Source organism: Podarcis pityusensis, assembly GCF_964106645.2.
Source record: "Podarcis pityusensis genome assembly, chromosome: 5".
Taxonomy (NCBI): Eukaryota; Metazoa; Chordata; class Lepidosauria; order Squamata; family Lacertidae; genus Podarcis; species Podarcis pityusensis.
Window position 1 is genome coordinate 91,099,932 of NC_138032.1, and position 17,025 is coordinate 91,116,956.

A 17,025-nucleotide genomic window follows, 5' to 3' on the forward strand; every position below is an offset into this window, starting at 1 on the left:
ATTTAGAGCACGCGGTCAGAAACCTACCCAGGCAACATCCCCACTCAAGCAAGTTGGCATTCTATTTAACAGAGGCTCTTTTTACTATATTTATACCAGGTTTATATCATTTTGAGGGCAAACTAGTTTAGAGCATTAACACTTCCAATTTTAAAACTATTTGATCACTAATACCATTACTGTTCATTAGATTATCCTTAGGAAGTCATTATCTGGATCTTGAAATCTGGCAAGCACTGGTTCTCATGTGTCAATAAAGGTGAGTAGGGTTCAGAATTCATCAATGGCTGAACAAGAGACACCATTCACTTCAAAACTGCAAATCTGAGGGCTTTGCCAAACCCCTCTCCCCCATTAGCTCCACCAAACAAGACAATTAAGTGCTGTAAGAGAAATGCCAGACTCTAGAAAGGGGTTGTGATGTCTCGTGCCCCAACATGGCTGCATTTGCCTGCTTTTCACCCACCTCATTAATTTAGTCAGTCAGTCAGTCAGTCAGTCGACTGCAATGCAGATCATATGCTCCAAATCATTGTTTAAACAAACTGATCTCAAAGGAAGAAACTTAAAATGTGCATCTAAACTTAAACCAGTCAACGCACCAGGAACCAATGGTTTTGCTGGAGCTTCGTATTTAGAAATTCAGAATATTCTATTGCCTCTACCTGGAAAACTCTTTAATGAAGTTAAGGAAGGGGGACAGATTCCATCGTCCTGGAAACGAACCAGAATCATAGTGTTACCTAAACCAAACAAAGATAAAGAACAGGTTGACTCATAGACGGATAAAGCATGCAGGGGTTTGGTTCCAGTGGCGCTGTGGGTTAAACCACAGAGCCTAGGACTTGCCAGTCAGAAGGTTGGCGGTTCGAATCCCCGCGATGGGGTGAGCTCCCACTGCTCAGTCCCTGCTCCTGCCAGCCTGGCAGTTCGAAAGCACATCAAAGTGCAAGTAGATAAATAGGTACCACTCCAGCGGGAAGGTAAACGGCGTTTCCATGCACTGCTCTTGTTCACCAGAAGCAGCTTAGTCATGCTGGCCACATGACCCAGAAGCTGTACGCCGGCTCCCTCGGTCAATAAAGCAAGATGAGCGCCACAACCCCAGAGTTGGGCACGACTGGACCTAAAGGTCAGGGGTCCCTTTACCTTTACCTTATACGCAAAAACACATATACTCAAACCATGGGAACCACCCCATCAGGCGGCTTCCAGAGCCAGGCATGGAGAACCTTGCTGAAAAGTTCTTTTTGTGCCAGGCATTTCTGCCTTGCTTGGGAAGCAAGGCCCTCTCCATGCCTCAACCCTGGAGGCCCTGGGGTGTTCTCGTGAGATCTTGTGGGAGCACCCTGCGCCCCTCGTCTAAACAAGGTTGCTTCCCAAACAAGGCAGAAAGCTTAAAATCTCTTTTTGCACTGGGTTGGAATTGCGCAAGTTAAATACGACTGTACTGTGTTTCCAGTTAACACTGAGGCTAAATTGTTCAAATGTTCTTATAGAACATCCTTCAAATTTAGAACCAAAATACATACAATTAGAGCAAACTGGTTTTATTAAAACACGATTAACTGCCAATTCCTTCAGCCACATACTAAATGTAATTCATCATACTCATCTTAAAGAGTCAAAGGCACTTTGTGTTGTTTGATGTGACAAAGGCCTTTGACAAATTGGAATGGGATTCTCTTTTAAGGTCTTAGAATTTATGGGAATTGACAAGTCATTCAAATATAAAGATATTTATATAAAAATAGCCAGACACACATCAGAGCTAACAGATAGGACTCTGGTGCTTTTCAAGCAAATAAAGGAACAAAACATGGCTGTCCATTGTCGCCGATGTTATTAGCCAAGGTTTCCATTGCCAAGGCAAACACGTTACACAATAACCCTAACGCTACTGATGGTGAAACACATTAGCTAATTTATTTGCAGATGACATTGTGTTAATGATCTTGAACCTAAATGAATATGGATATATAGCAAGTCTTTAACTGAAGGAAACGAATTGGCAAATATGCAAAAATAAATAAATACCTAGGTGTAGATATCCCCCAACACTGAAATTTAACATTTCTATTTCATTTACAACTGTTAATCCAGCAAATAAAATAACAGCTAAAAGAATGGGACAATTATTCACTTTCTTGGCTTGTAAGGATAGCAGCAATTAAAATGATTATATGCCCAGTCAGCATATCGTGCAAATGATGAATTATTCTATTTTTATTATAATTTCAAAAAATCACCAATACTTATTAATAGTACACACTGAGATCAAGGAAAAAATCATTCTTGCATCTATAAATTCAGACAAAAAGAGGGTATCAAAAGCCATGCTGAACGATGCTGCACATTCTTATGAACGTGGGGTACCTTTGAAGGTGACTCAGAATCTACAACTAATCCAGAATGCAGCAGCTAGACTGCTGACTTGGAGCAGCCAACAGGACCATATAACACCGGTCCTAAAGGATCTACATTGGCTCCCAGTCCGTTTCCGAGCACAATTCAAAGTGTTGGTGTTGACCTTTAAAGCCCTAAATGGCTTCGGCTCTGTATACGTGAAGGAGCGTCTCCACCCCGATTGTTAAGCACAGACAGAGATCCAGCTCCGAGGGCCTTCTGGTGATTCCCTCGCTATGAGAGGTGAAGTTATATGGCAAGAGACTGCGATCTACTCACAGAGTGAAAAACTGGCAGTGATCTACCCCCTTTTTTGCAGTTCAGGTCAAGGTTGTTGAGCTTTTTTTTAGGGAGGAGGGAGGCCCTGTTTTTTGGGGGTGTGGGACAAAAATGATCACGATCTACCTGTTGGACGTACCTGTTATAGGGTACCAGACAGAGGGCCTTCTAAGTAGTGGTACCTACCCTGTGGAACACCTTCCCATTAGATATTAAAGAGATGACTTTTGGAGGCCATCTAAAGACAGCCCTGCATACGGAAGTTTTAAATGTTTAATGCTTTATTGCATTTTTATATTTTGCTGGAAGCCGCCCAGAGTGGGTACCATATAAATATATTATTCTTATTCTTATTATTCTTATCAATGTATTAAGCATACAATACACAGGAATACGCATTCCAGGATTACCATTATACCACAATGCATCTCACATAAAAATATATAATTTCAATACTAAAAAGTAATACAAAAAGAATTTTGATAACAATGGAAATGGCTGGAAAAGCAAGACAGACCTTGAGAGGGCCTCAGTATTTAATTCATCCATCTCAAAAAAATAAATCAGTTAAGACTCCCTTTTTAAAACAAGACATGCTTCTTTGGGGGGGGGGGGATTGTGTGTGTGTGTGTGTGTATATATATATATATATATATATATATATATATATATATATGTGTGTGTGTGTGTGTGTGTGTCAAAGATTTTTATATTGGTAATAACCCCAAATCAGGCGATCTACTACAATTAGAACTTAAACATACTTGGTTCCAAATCAATCATGCAAAAATACCACTTCGTACTTTAGAAATGTTCGTAATTTCAACAGGAAACAATAGCAAATAACTTCTGTCAGAAACTTATAAATTCTTAATTGAAGAATACATGGGATACATATACCAGGGAACCAGCAAATGAATATTAAAGATGAACCATGGAATGTCATATAGAACAACACTCAAATCAGTGTCAGCTAGAATTAAAGCAGATTCCATTAAAATGATACTTTGCTGGTATCTGACTGAATAAATTCAAATATAACCTTGATGTGTTGGAGAAAATGCATTGAAAGAGGAACATTTTACTGTATGTGGTGGTCCTGCAAAGTATTATTGAATTTTTGGTCAGAACGGGTGGGAGAGTGGGCTACTGGTTTGTTCTTGTTTTTATTATGTATTATGTGTTTTTAATCTTGTAGTTTTATATACTGTCCTGAGATCTACAGATTAATGGTGGTATACAAAAATTTTGTGTCAACTTTGGCTGACTTCCCTCATGAAAAATTGATCCTATAAAATTACAGCACCAAGAAAAAGTGCAGAAGCTGATGAATTTATTGAATATATGTCTATGTCAAAAAATATTTCCTATCTCCCTTCAACTCAATGAACATTATGGATGCCTGGAAACTGAGTAATAATGAAATGGACTTGCATACTGAAATGTAATTATCAACTTTATAACTTCTCTGACTTGTCCTCTTCATGTTTTATAAAAAACTAACAAACATTTTTTATAAATTATTGAGTAAGCTTTACAATGTGTAACAATTCAAAGCTATATTTAAAATTTTTTAAAAATGTCCAGTAGCACCTTAAAGGTAAAGGGACCCCCGTGTCCCTAAGTAGCACCTTAGAGACCAACTAAGTCTCTAAGGGACGCGGGTGGCACTGTGGTCTAAACCACAGAGCCTAGGGCTGGCCGATCAGAAGGTCGGCGGTTCGAACCCCTGCGGTGGGGTGAGCTCCCGTTTTTGGTCCCAGATCCTGCCCACTTAGAAGTTCAAAAGCACGTCAAGTGCAAGTAGATAAATAGGTACCGCTCCGGTGGGAAGGTAAACGGCGTTTCCGTTCACTGCTCTGATTTGCCAGAAGCAGCTTAGTCATGCTGGCCACATGACTTGGAAGCTGTCTGCAGACAAACGCCGGTTCCCTCGGCCAGTAAAGCGAGATGAGAGCCGCAACCCCAGAGTCGTTCGCAACTGGACTTAACAGTCAGGGATCCCTTTACCTTTAAGTTTCTTCTTGGTATGAGCTTTTGTGTGCATGCACACTTCTGGTGTATCTGAAGAAGTGTGCATGCACACGAAAGCTCATACCAAGAACAAACTTAGTTGGTCTCTAAGGTGCTACTGGACAATATCTATCTATCTCTCTACTGCGTCAGATCAACACGGCTACCTACCTGAGTTCAAAGCTAATTCTGCAAGTAAGCTATTAACCATTATATGCTCTATGATGTGGCTTTCACAATGAGGTAGGTGTTAATTCAGGGACCACCAACTGCGGCCACAGGTACCAAGGAGCCTGCAAAGGCTTTCTTTGGTGCCCCCAGGATAAACCACAACCCTCAGATTCCCAACTTTCACTTTATTTAAAAAGTAACTTTATAGAAATTTTAGAACATGAAATGAGGCCAAATGTACAGGTACAACGCTTCTTACTTTCTGTGAGAAATTAAGCCTGTTGCACCCTTTCAGTCTTTTACTTTGTGCCCCGCCCTCATTTTTTTTGCCCCCTCCTGGAAAATTTCCTGCATACATCCAAGTGTGTGAGGGAGAAATGTACATGCAGTCTCATATGTATGTATGCACACAAGCAAGAGCGAGCGAGCGAATGTATGTGCGAGTGTGAGAGAGAGACAGACAAACAAAGATGCATGGAAGTATGGTGTGGGGCACATTCCTCCACCCCCCAGTACTGGGGAATGCTCTGTTACTAGATAGCAACAGCATTGTGTGTGAAATCAATACTGTGTGATCTCTGCAACAACATACCGTATATACTCGAGTATAAGCCGACCCGAATATAAGCCAAGGCACCTAATTTTACCACAAAAAACTGGGAAAACTTATTGACTCGAGTATAAGCCTAGGGTGGGAAATGCAGCAGCTACTGGTAAATTAGGCAAGGATTATGTAACAAGTTGTACTGGTGAGAGGCTACACAGTCAAGTGAAAACAGGTTGAAAAATGGAAAAGCAAGATCTGCATTCTAAAACAACATCTGGTACAATTTCTACACAAAGAGAAGTGCTGCCTTGTTTCTTCCCTGAATCCAGTCTCTTACTCATAAGAAAAAACCCAGAGCAGCTTACCTTGGATTCTGTCTCATTTGCAAACAGTTTCAGCAACATTAAGAAAGAAGAGACATGCACTCAGCCTGGTGCAGGCAGTGAAAATGAGCTAATTATGAGGTGTTCCACAGCCAGTCCCTAGACAGCTACTGCATTTTGTTATCAATTAACTGCTGAGGGACCTGTTGCCTGATCCTTCCAAAATCCATTTTGCAATTTTAAGAGGTATGGACTATGAAAAGTTTCCCTTCAAAGATCTGTGGAGGCTGTTCATGAGAAATCATTTGAAAGGACACAGCTGCCTCTGCCGCTCGCAAGAGTAAGCATAGGAGGTTGGGAGAAGCTCCTTTCTCGGTGCTCGTCCCTCCGCCTCACTCAAGTATAAGCCGAGGGGGGCTTTTTCAGCATAAAAAATGTGCTGAAAAAGTTGGCTTATACACAAGTATATACAGTAATCGCAATCTTAACGTGGCAGGTCAACCTTTCAGGGTTTGGTGGGTTAAGAAACAGTTATTGTGTCACGACACCTACAGCAACCATATCGCATGATGCTAAACTTCAATGGCAGCCATTTTGTGACTGGTGCCCACAGCACTTTCTAAAAATTCAAAATATGCCTGCTGGTTCAAAGAGGTCTGCGACTCCTGTGCTGAAATTACAGAAAAGGCACACGGATCCTTAATTTTTCACGTTGCTAACCGTTCCTTTCCCACCTCAAGTTAGAAATGAAGTAGTAGACAAAATGTAACAAGCCTGGTCTTTAGCACAGTACCCTGATCATGTTCCTCATGTTGCAGTGACTCCCTGAGAAGTCCCTACCCCATTATTTGTGGGCTCCCTCAGAAGTCCTTACCCCATGCAGAGATTATGTAAGGTACTTGACTCTGGTGTCCACTGCCCAATACAGAACCTACAGAGACACTTGGTGGCAGATGTATCTCGATAATCCCTCATCTTCTGCTGCTTCCACCCGGGCTTCTCACACATTCGCGGCCAAGATATAAAACCAAAGGACCAACAGTGAGATAGGAGTCTTTGTGGGTCTGAGGTTGAGCAACTACATTCAGGAGGGAATTAAGGCACAACTGGCTTGACTGTCTCAAGAGATGGCAAAGCACTGATTCTCCAGAATCTCTGCCCAACATAGTAACATAATTTCCCCTCAAGATTTTATGTTTTTAAGGTTACTTACTGCAAGTGGGATAACCTATTTCAAAGAACTACACACCTTTTCTCTTCAACAGGAGAAATGTAACCCAGCAGACTTCCTTAAAGGGATACAGAAACTCAGGTGGCAAGAAGTATAGGTCTTTAATCTGCTACCACATAGCAAATGCAAAACACACTGAGGTATCACGTCCAACAAAGACACCTGGTAGTTGTGCAACTGAAACAACAGCACTCTGTGACAAGGACACTGCAAGCTCCACTGTCCCAGAAATTGGTCAATCAAGAACCTGAGGCTAACCTGCAGAACACAGTTCCTACAAAAAAAAAAAAAGAGCACAAGAGACAGCTGTGAGGACCCAAGTAGAACCATGGGCACAGCCTCTAGTTGCTCAGAAAGAACCAAGCAATGTCCTGGGAGTGCAGGAATGTAAAGTGGTGCCTCGCAAGATGAAAAGAATCCGTTCCGCGAGTCTCTTCGTCTTGCGGTTTTTTCGTCTTGCGAAGCAAGCCCATTAGCGGTTTAGCGGATCAGCTGATAAGCGGCTTAGCGGATCAGCTGATAAGCGGCTTACCGGCTTGGGAAAAAGGGGGGGGGGAAGGAAAAAAACCCCGCAGGAACTCGCAAGACATTTTCGTCTTGCGAAGCAAGCCCATAGGAAATTCGTTTTGCGAAGCACCTCCAAAAGGGAAAACCCTTTCGTCTAGCGGGTTTTCCGTCTTGCGAGGCATTCGTCTTGCGGGGCACCACTGTAGCAGCTCTACTGTGAGTTCCAGAAGCAGCCATCAATAAAACTGAATGACAATATCAACCTAGGGCTGCCAGAACATTGTTGTCCAATTGGAGAACAGCCACCAGTCTACTGAACATTTCAACAAGAACACTCCCCAAAAAGATCTCCTGAGCTTATTAGAAATTAGGAGCTGCCTGCATCACTGCAGATTCTCCCATCATTTCTGCTGTTGGGCGGTCTGTGAATCTAGCTTCCCAGCTGCTGCCCTCTCTGGAACACAAAGAGTCACTGAAGTAGGCTCCTTGGAAGCCATTACATCAAGTAAGGGTATAATACATGGATAGGCAAACTAAGGCCCCCGCGGCAGGCCTGATCCGGCCCAATTGCCTTCTAAATCTGGTCCGCGGACGGTCTGGGAATCAGTATGTTTTTACATGAGTAGAATGTGTCCTTTTATTTAAAATGCATCTCTGGGTTATTTGTGGGGCATAGGAATTCATCCACCCCCCCCCAAATATAGTCCGGCTCCCCATAAGGTCTGAGGGACAGTGGACCGGCCCCCTGCTGAAAAAGTTTGCTGACCCCTGGTATAACACAAATGTCCTTGGTGAAGTGAATCCAACAGCTATACAGGACGTTTGGGAGGAAAACCATTCCTGCACAAGGAAAAGGAACAGTAGCAGTGCCTCACATCTGACTGAATCTCGCAGAATGAAGAGAGATCTGCTCCCCCGATCAACTACCACCATCCTACAGAACAGGGCCTGCCCAATACATTTCGGCACCTGAAGCAAACCACAAAATGGTGGTTCCCCACCAGGGAACAGTGTTAGAAACTCAGGTATATGAGCTTGGCCCCAAATGGCTCCTTAAAACCAAGGTTACAGTCGCCAAATCGGAATGTCTATCGTTTCCATTTTGAGGTACAACCGCTCCAATGTCGTTTTCAAATGATGGACTAACTGTGACTGATTATCAGTTAAACATTTGGCTTAGTTCAGATGACAACTTTGAGCTAGGTTAAGAGCTTTGAGAATTTAAAGAAGTTATTTGACCGAGGGACAGTCCAACCTCTTTCTCTTAATGGCGACTGCTCCTGCTCAGGATGCACAGAAAAAGGCAATTCGGTTCCTGAAATTCATTCTGACTGTGCAGATAAAATATAACTGATAGAATTCTACAGGATATGGTAGTGTGTGGAAACAGCCCAGATCCTATGATCCCCAATGGTGGACATGTCAGGCGCCTTCCTGACACCCAAGCATCGTCACTTGGTCACAAATGACCAATAATCAGTTGCCAAATGCTAATTTTGAACACTGCCAGGGAAGGAGGAGTGAAGATCTATACGTTAACACAAGTGGGAAGAAAGATCTACTTTGGGATCTGATGCCCCGGGGATCCTGCTCCCCTAGGCAGTCACCTCACCTTGCTTTATGGGTGGGCCAGGCCTGCTACAGAAACAGCACTAGAGCGAAAGAGAGACAGAAAGAAATATACAGGAGGGATTTATTATTTTTTTAAAAGGCGGCAATGTAAGAGGAAGAGTCAACAAAATAGTGGAGGGAGTAAAGAGAAGGGAAAAGAAGTGAGAACTACAACAGAATGACAGGGAAAGGCTAACCCAGGGGTCAGTAAACTTTTTCAGCAGGGGGTTGGTCCACTGTCCCTCAGACCTTGTGGGGGGCCAGACTATATTTTGAAGGGGGGGGAGAGAACAAATTCCTATGCCCCACAAATAACCCAGAGATGCGTTTTAAATAAAAGGACACATTCTACTCATGTAAAAATACGCTAATTCCAGGACTGTCTGCGGGCCAGATTTAGATGGCGACTGGGCTGGATCCGGCCCCTGGGCCTTAGTTTGCCTACCCATGGGCTAACCAGACATCCATGCCAAACAAAAGGAGCAACAGCAAACACTACTGAAAATGCTTGCTACACACTCACACAAGAAAGCCAAATGCTGCTAAAAATCCAAACACACACCACAGAACAGAAAAAGGGAGAAAGATGACACCAAATGCTACTCACTAATGAAAAATCAATGCAGAGGGAGCAACAAACACTACTCACTAAAGCTTTCAAGCCAAAGAGAAGATAAAATAGAAAAATAAAGAACAAGCCTGAGAAGCCTTAGAGAGAGAAAAGCAGACAAATGATAGCTGAAGGCAGGCTTGAGCTTGCTTTGCAAAGGCAAAACAAACTTATTTTATTCAATAAATACACATGGGGAAAGAGTAAGTGTAATGAAATGAAATAAAAAATAAAAAGATTAGCAATGAAAAATTATTAGTAAAAAACGTAAGGGGGATGGAGATCGCCACACTTAACATTATAAAACATTAAGACAACATTGAAGTATAATTCAAAAAATAAGCAAGAAGTGGATTACACTGGAACAAGAAATAGCACAAAGGAATTTATAGGTCCTGCCCTTTCGCATTTTCAATTCACTGATGTTACAACCATTAAATAACCAGTATACTGTAGGCATGCTGAAGATCTAGAAAAAATGTCAGTACTGGCTATTCCTTACTTGCTCATTGCTGATACCACCAAGTTACTATCAGCAGGTGATGGATATGAATTTGCATAACAGCATCCTATCATTGGGGTGGGGGAGATTCTTCGGCTGTACAGCTTTTACAATAACAGCCCAATTTCTCTGGAGCAAACATTGGGGACTCAGGTCTGAATTGGCTGCAGGCTCACTAATTCCAACATTTATTAGCTGATCAAGCCCTAAAGGCTCAGGGTAATAATAGAAGAAAAGTTGTAGTTGATCCTAGGGCATAAGGGTAGGGGATTAGTTTTTAGTCTTTACACTAAACTCCTGAAAATCTCTACTGGGCCTTCATTGGAATTTAAGGGTAATTGGAAAAAAAAAATTGCAGATAAATTTGGTAGCCAGCATCTCCACTGCACAAAAATGGAAAACATTAAAGGATTAAAATCTTGGCTCCAATAGTTTTTAAAAATCATATACCTCTTAATGTTGGACCTAAATTGCAATAAAAACGTATAAATACAAAAGCAAACAAACAAAAATCCCAAAAATTATACCAGCTGATGTTTCCAGTCTGTTTTCAGGTACGCACATAAGGAACATTACAGCAGTTTAATCTGGATATATCCAGTAGATGTGTGGCCGAGGCCAGCTGTGCTTTCTCCAGATAGTCTGGTTTGCCAGTTGCAGTCCTAAGGCTAAAGGCACCCCTAGCCACTTGAGGTCACCTGATTCAGAAATAGCCCTAAATTGCATACCTAACAACTCTGTACAAAACAAGCTGCAACTCTCCATCCACATCAGTGGTCTTCCCAAACAATACTTTATCTTATCTGGATAAAACTGACACCAGTTTTAACTTTTTGCCTGCCTCCCATTAGCATTAGATAATCCATGTGATTAGTGATCTGCAAACCTCTGGATGACCTCTCTTGCAAGTTTCATGTAGGAATTAAAAAGTATGGGAGACTGGTTACAATCCTGAGGCACCACAAAGGCCAATGGCTTTTGGGTGTTAAAAGTAGTCAATTAACACTATCTTCTAAACATGGCATAGTCAACCTCGGCCCTCCAGATGTTTTTGGTTCCCACAGCTCCCACGATCCCTAGCTAACAGGACCAGTGGTGAGGGATGATGGGAATTGTAGTCCCAAAACATCTGGAGGGCCAAGGTTGCCTGTGCCTGTTCTAAACCTCCCCCCGCCAAAAAGGGGGGGCTATATGCTGTAACACAGCCTCTCTCAACATTGGATCCCCAGATGTTGTTGGACTATAACTCCCAGCATACCTAGCCAGCATGGCTAGTGGTCAGGGATGTTGCAAGATGTCCAAGAACATCTGATTGAGAAAGGCTGCTGTATTCTATGTTGACTGGCAAGAAGGAAATTTATTTGTAGCATTCATTAGGCAAAACCTTGTTAATACCCCCATTGAGAAAACACTGGTGCCCTGCACAGGATACTATTCACATTTTAAAACTATGGACACCTGTATTCAAAACAGACATGGAGGGATGTGCAAAACACATCAGCTAAAGCAAGCTCAGGAATGGTTTTTCCCATGAGCAATGATGAAAATAGCTCCTATTGCTCACTTTGTAAGATGCATTCCTGTGCATGCCTGCTTGAGAGTATAGGCAACTCCCAATTTACGCAGGACTTATGTTGGAAGGCTCTGCACATTTATGTGAAACGCTATTGGAAAAGCCTGCAAACACCCTCTAAACCCTTGAAAAAACCAGCAGCACTTACCAGATGCCAAACTTTGCCACAATTGCTCCCTCCAAACCTTTTTGCTCAAACTCAAACTCTCCACAGGCCTCAACGGTCAATGCAAGGCCTCCTGGGGTCGCAATTGCAAAGGCTTGTGGGATTGCTAGGCACTGTTTTTGCAACTTTTTCACGCTTTCTAGGCTCTTTTGGGGCCATTTATCAAGTGACTTCTGGGTTCTGCCCAGTTGTGCATCAATCTGACATGTGTAATTTGGTTGTTGCCTACAACCTCAATTAAAATGAATGAGATATACATCTGGATAAACAAGCATATATGATTGCTGTGAGAAAAGCATTTGTGAGGGCCAACTGTAGCACAGCATAATGGTGGGTAGATATAGTGAAGTTGTTAACACAGAAGCAGGTAGGTAATATCGCAAATGCAGAATTCATAAAAATAGAAAAGGTAAGCTACTTAGGTGAAAAGTGGTTGGGTGTAGAACCAAATTTGTAGACTATACATTAAAAACCTTGCACTGAAAATCAGAAGGCTTTAGCTTTTATACACAGGCCCACCAAGAGCCTGGTTCAGGGGTACTGATGTAGCGGGTTGCAAATTAGAAGGATCTGGAGTGCAGACATTCATGAAGAACTCTTTGAACACATGCCTACTTTTTGTTTAATGGGACTTACTCCTAGAAGTAGGTGCAGGATTGCAGTCTTGGCTTTGCTGGGAAGGGGCACAATAATGAAAATATCAGTATCAAGGCAAAACAGAACATAAAGTTATTTTATAAAAGAGGTGTATATTAAATCAAATAAAATTTTTAACAGAACTTTTTTTTTTTTAATGAGCAATTAGGAAGAATACTGCCTTTCCAAAATGAAAGCGGATCACTGCATTCCTCACTTCCCCAATAACTCATTTTAGGAATAAATGCCCACAACAAACTGAGAATAAGCTCAGGGGAATACAAGTGGATCTTACGCATCCTGCTAAACATACAATAATCAGGCCAGATTAATATAAGTTAGCCTTGAAGCAGAACTGTGCTAATATGGGGAGAGATGGGAAGAAAAACATGACCCTTCATAGTACAAAGATGCCTCACTCTGGATAAGGGAGCGAAATTTTGATGCCAATGATACAAATACTATAGGCCCCCTTTTGCAGCCATTTTATACCTCCTATATTTTCACAGGAGACATGTGGTGTAGCTTAGATTGAGCCAGCAACTTGCAGGAAGTGAGCAAAAACATTGAGTTAAATGAGTTCAAAATGTGAACCTGAACGTGCTCAGAGTATTTCGTTGATGTAGCAATCAAAGCATGGAGGGTTAATGCTTAACTGGCTTTGTGCATGTTTTTATTATTAATGGCTCATCACTTTTTTTGCCTATGAATGTTATATTACATTTCTGAACAATCAAATGTCTATTTTTTACTATTTTTAAATTTAAAAACATTATCAAGTTGCCTAAATGTTTCGTTGTTGTTTTTATTCTTGAGTTCCTTGTAAGATTTAGGCTTGGCATTGTAGAACAGGCTTCTCGTGCCTTTAACAGCTATGTGGCAGGCAGAAATTAAACTGGGTAAGCCTTTGATATGGGAATGCAATTGCTGGGAAAACTTTACCTGTTGATAGGTAAAGGTAAAAGGTAAATGATCCCTGGACGGTTAAGTCCAGTCAAAGGCGACTATGGGGTTGCGGCGCTCATCTCGCTTTCAGGTCAAGGGAGTCGGCGTTTGTCCACAGACATGTGGCTAGCATGACTAAACCGCGTCTGGTGCAATCGAACACCGTGATGGAAACCAGAGTGCACGGAAACGCCGTTTACCTTCCCACTGCTTGCACTTTGACGTGCTTCTGAACTGCTAGGTTGGCAGGAGCTGGGACTGAACAATGGAAGCTCATCCCGTTGCGGGGATTCGAACCACCCACCTTCTGATCAGCAAGCCCAAGAGACTCAGTGGTTTAGACCCCAGTGCCACCCATGTCCCTATCTGTTGATATTGTGCATCTCAGATATCTTATTACCTGTGCAGAGTAACCCATGCATTTTAGGGGGGCTCACCTGCAAAAGGGGGCACAAGTTTTCATGAAACACGAAATGCAAGCAAATGTGTCTCTTTTGCAAGTGCAGCAGAGGACTGAATCAACATACAGCGTACTGTTGGCATCACTGATGGGTGGGATAGCTCAGTTGGCAGGGCGTGAGACTCTTAATCTCAGGATTTGAACCCCACAGTGAGCAAAAAGATTGCAGGGGTCCAACTAGATGATCCTCATGGTCCCTTCCAACTCTCCTATTCTATGATTAGAAATGGAATTGTAAAATCTTACTGGAGCAGTGATGAGAGCAAAAAAAATATCCATTAGATTCTGGACAGAAACTGTTAGGTTTCTTATGCTCAGCTGTGGGTTCTTTTGGACAAAAGACTTCTTTTAAATCCAGCTTCAAGCCTTGGGCAGGGTGGAGTGGAGAACACGGCTTTGCTTGGACAGGTAGATGACAAAATAAACTGCAAAAAGCATTTGGAGCTTTGCTCAGATTACTGGGATCTTCAGGGTGGCTCAGGAGAAGAGTTCCACATTATTTAAGAGGCCCTCATATTTCATAATACATGGTGATTGGCACAAGGTCACTCAGTGAGCTTCTTGGCTCTCAACACCAAAGTCCTCGCTGCCATTGGTTCTTAACTCAGTTGGGCTTACTTCTTTTTATACATACATGGGATTGTACTATGTACCAATGACTGCTGCTCTGAGGCAGCACCAGGCTATTTTTTAAGCAAATTGTTTTTGTTATTTAAACATGCATTGATTTTTGTATAAAATCATGGGAATAGTGATAAATGATACCCATTATAAATCAGTTTATACAGCTAAAACAAGAAGAGACCAATCAAACAAAATCAATTGCCAAGTACCAATGAAGGAATCAAATCCAAGCCTTTGTAAGCAAAACAACACCTGAGTTCTAATATTTCACATTTTTGTTAAACAGACCAGTTTAATATGCTCTACAAAATAACTGTATAAAGAATGTCACACTTTTAAAGCAGACAGATGTTAGCTATATGCTCTAGTTTTAAAAGTCCTTTTGATTTCCATTCCCATCACATTTTAGCAATTACACACCCCTCCTTTGTCATGTTTTCATTGTGAACTCATGGGAGCACGATGCACTTTATGGGCAATCCTCAGGTCAGCTCATAAGTTTACTGTTTACTGAATACCATCTAACAGCTGCACAGCAAATGTTGTATTTCAAGAGACTGAAGAACCAATCTATTAATGCACTGTACATTAAAGCAATTTAACATTACAAAGATTCAGCAAGTGTGCCTTCAATGGTGAGTCTATTTCCCCACTTCCATGCCTTTTAATTAGGTGACCCAAAAGCCCTAGGTTTCAAAACCCTAGGAAGTCGGTCTCTCTGATCAATTGTCCCAGACTGGCTTGCGCATCCCTAGGAATGCAGAAACCCATGCACGTGGCAACGCGAAATAAAAGAGCGATCTATTATTGGCTTTTAATTTCCTAGCACAAAAAAAAAAAAAAATCTGAAACGTTTCAGTCCTAGGAGATGCAAGACCGTGTGGCCCCCTTCCCCTCTGGGGGAAAAAAAAACCAGCAGCTGCTGCGTTGTGGAGTAGCCCCAGAGGCGTCCTTTGCAATCCCATTTCCCCAGTGGAGATGCGACCGAGGCTTTCCTTCTTGCCAGAAGGACATCGGGCCAAGCTGGCGATGTGCGGGCGGGCGGGGTTTGGTTGGTGGGTGGTCAGTCAGGAGAAAAGGTCTTCCCAGGCCAATCGCCCCCCTTCACAGCCAGGCTTAAGCCGAAGAGGGAGCGCGCCCTAGGAGGGCTTATTGCATCCCTTTCCCATACGCCGAGCAGCAGGGCTGGCGCACCGCATCCCCAACCGCACAGCGCTCCCTTGGTGGGGAATGAATCAAACATGGCTTCCTTCCCTGCCCATACGTTCCCGGAGTGGCATCCTCGCCCCCTCCCTCCCGCAGCCCAGGCAAGAAGCGGCGGCGGCGGCAGCTGCTGCCTCCGGCCAAGGGAAGCCCTCGAGCGGGCGACCCCACAACCGGGTCCCGAGGCCGAGGGAGGAGAAAAGCCTCCCAGCCCGCCCCGGCCCCCGTCCTCCCCCGAGACCCTCCCAACTCCGGGCCCCGTTCCCACTTCTGACCCTTTCTTCCCGAGTTACGTCTCCCGCAGTGGCGGAGCAGGAAGGCGCCCCGACCCCGGCGCGGGGAAGCGGCCGGCCCCGAGGGGCGTCTTTCTGGGGTGGGGGGTGCGAGGGGGCGCCGGAACCCCCCGAGGCCGGGAAGGAGAGGAGGCGCCTGAGGTGGAAAAAGCGGCTCCGTGCCTCGGGTGAGGGAAGCCCGCCTCCCGCCTCGGAAGGAGGCAGGCGGGACGCGGAGACCCCCCCCCCCCGGGAGACGGGCGCGCGGGAAAGAACGGCAGGCGCGCCCCCGCCCCGCAACCCCTGAGGGGAGGCCGGCCCGGCCGCCCTCCCGCCACTGACCTGCTGCTGAGGCGTTCTGAGGCGGGGGCCTCGCTCTTTCTCTCGGCCGCCTCGTCTCTCCCCGGGCGGTGGGCTCCTTCTTCCCCGGCCGCCCCCTCCTCCTCCCCCCCCGAGCAAGCGAGAGAGCGAACGGGCCGCCGACAGACCGAGCGAGCGAGCGAGCGAGCGTCCCCTTTGGTCTCCGCCTCCTGCGCCTCACCGCCGCCCCCCCCCCCCGCAGCCCAAAACCAGCGCGAAAAATGCGCCGCTCTGATTGGCCGGCGCCGCCTTCGCGCCGCAACTCCCGAAGCGGTTCATTCAAACCAGCCGCGCAAGCCGGAGGGGAGGGGCGCGCACGCGGCGCCCTCGGGTGGGAGGGGGGAGAGGGAGGTGGACCCGATTCGGAGGCAGGACGTGAGCGAGCGAGCGGAGGAGGGAGGGAGGGAGGAGAATCGCGCGCTGACCTGCCCACAGCTCGCGATCCGGAACCCTTAAATACTTGCCTGGCTTTACAGTATATATCCGTACACACCCACAAGGCTCTTCGTTGAGAAAACCGTAGCAAAATCCATTTTAAATCATAATTTTCTTGATATAAATAGATAGGTACTGTAACATAAGAAAC

General features: G+C 44.2%; 1 protein-coding gene across 5 annotated transcripts in view; it reads right to left on the reverse strand.

Annotated features, from left to right (window-relative positions):
- Positions 1-16,623, reverse strand: part of NSD2 (nuclear receptor binding SET domain protein 2) — a 73,758-nt gene extending 57,135 nt beyond the window's left edge. The window contains exons 1-2 of one of the 5 annotated variants that reach the window (XR_013986397.1): positions 16,083-16,111; positions 666-743 (exon numbers count right to left, since the gene is read on the reverse strand). The gene's annotated coding sequence lies outside the window, so the exon portion shown is untranslated. Of the gene's footprint in view, positions 1-665; positions 744-16,082; positions 16,112-16,417 lie in introns of those variants that run through there. The other 4 variants (XM_081005421.1, XM_081005420.1, XM_081005423.1 and 1 more) reach the window with 4 other exon arrangements.
- Positions 16,624-17,025: the final 402 nt, after the last annotated feature.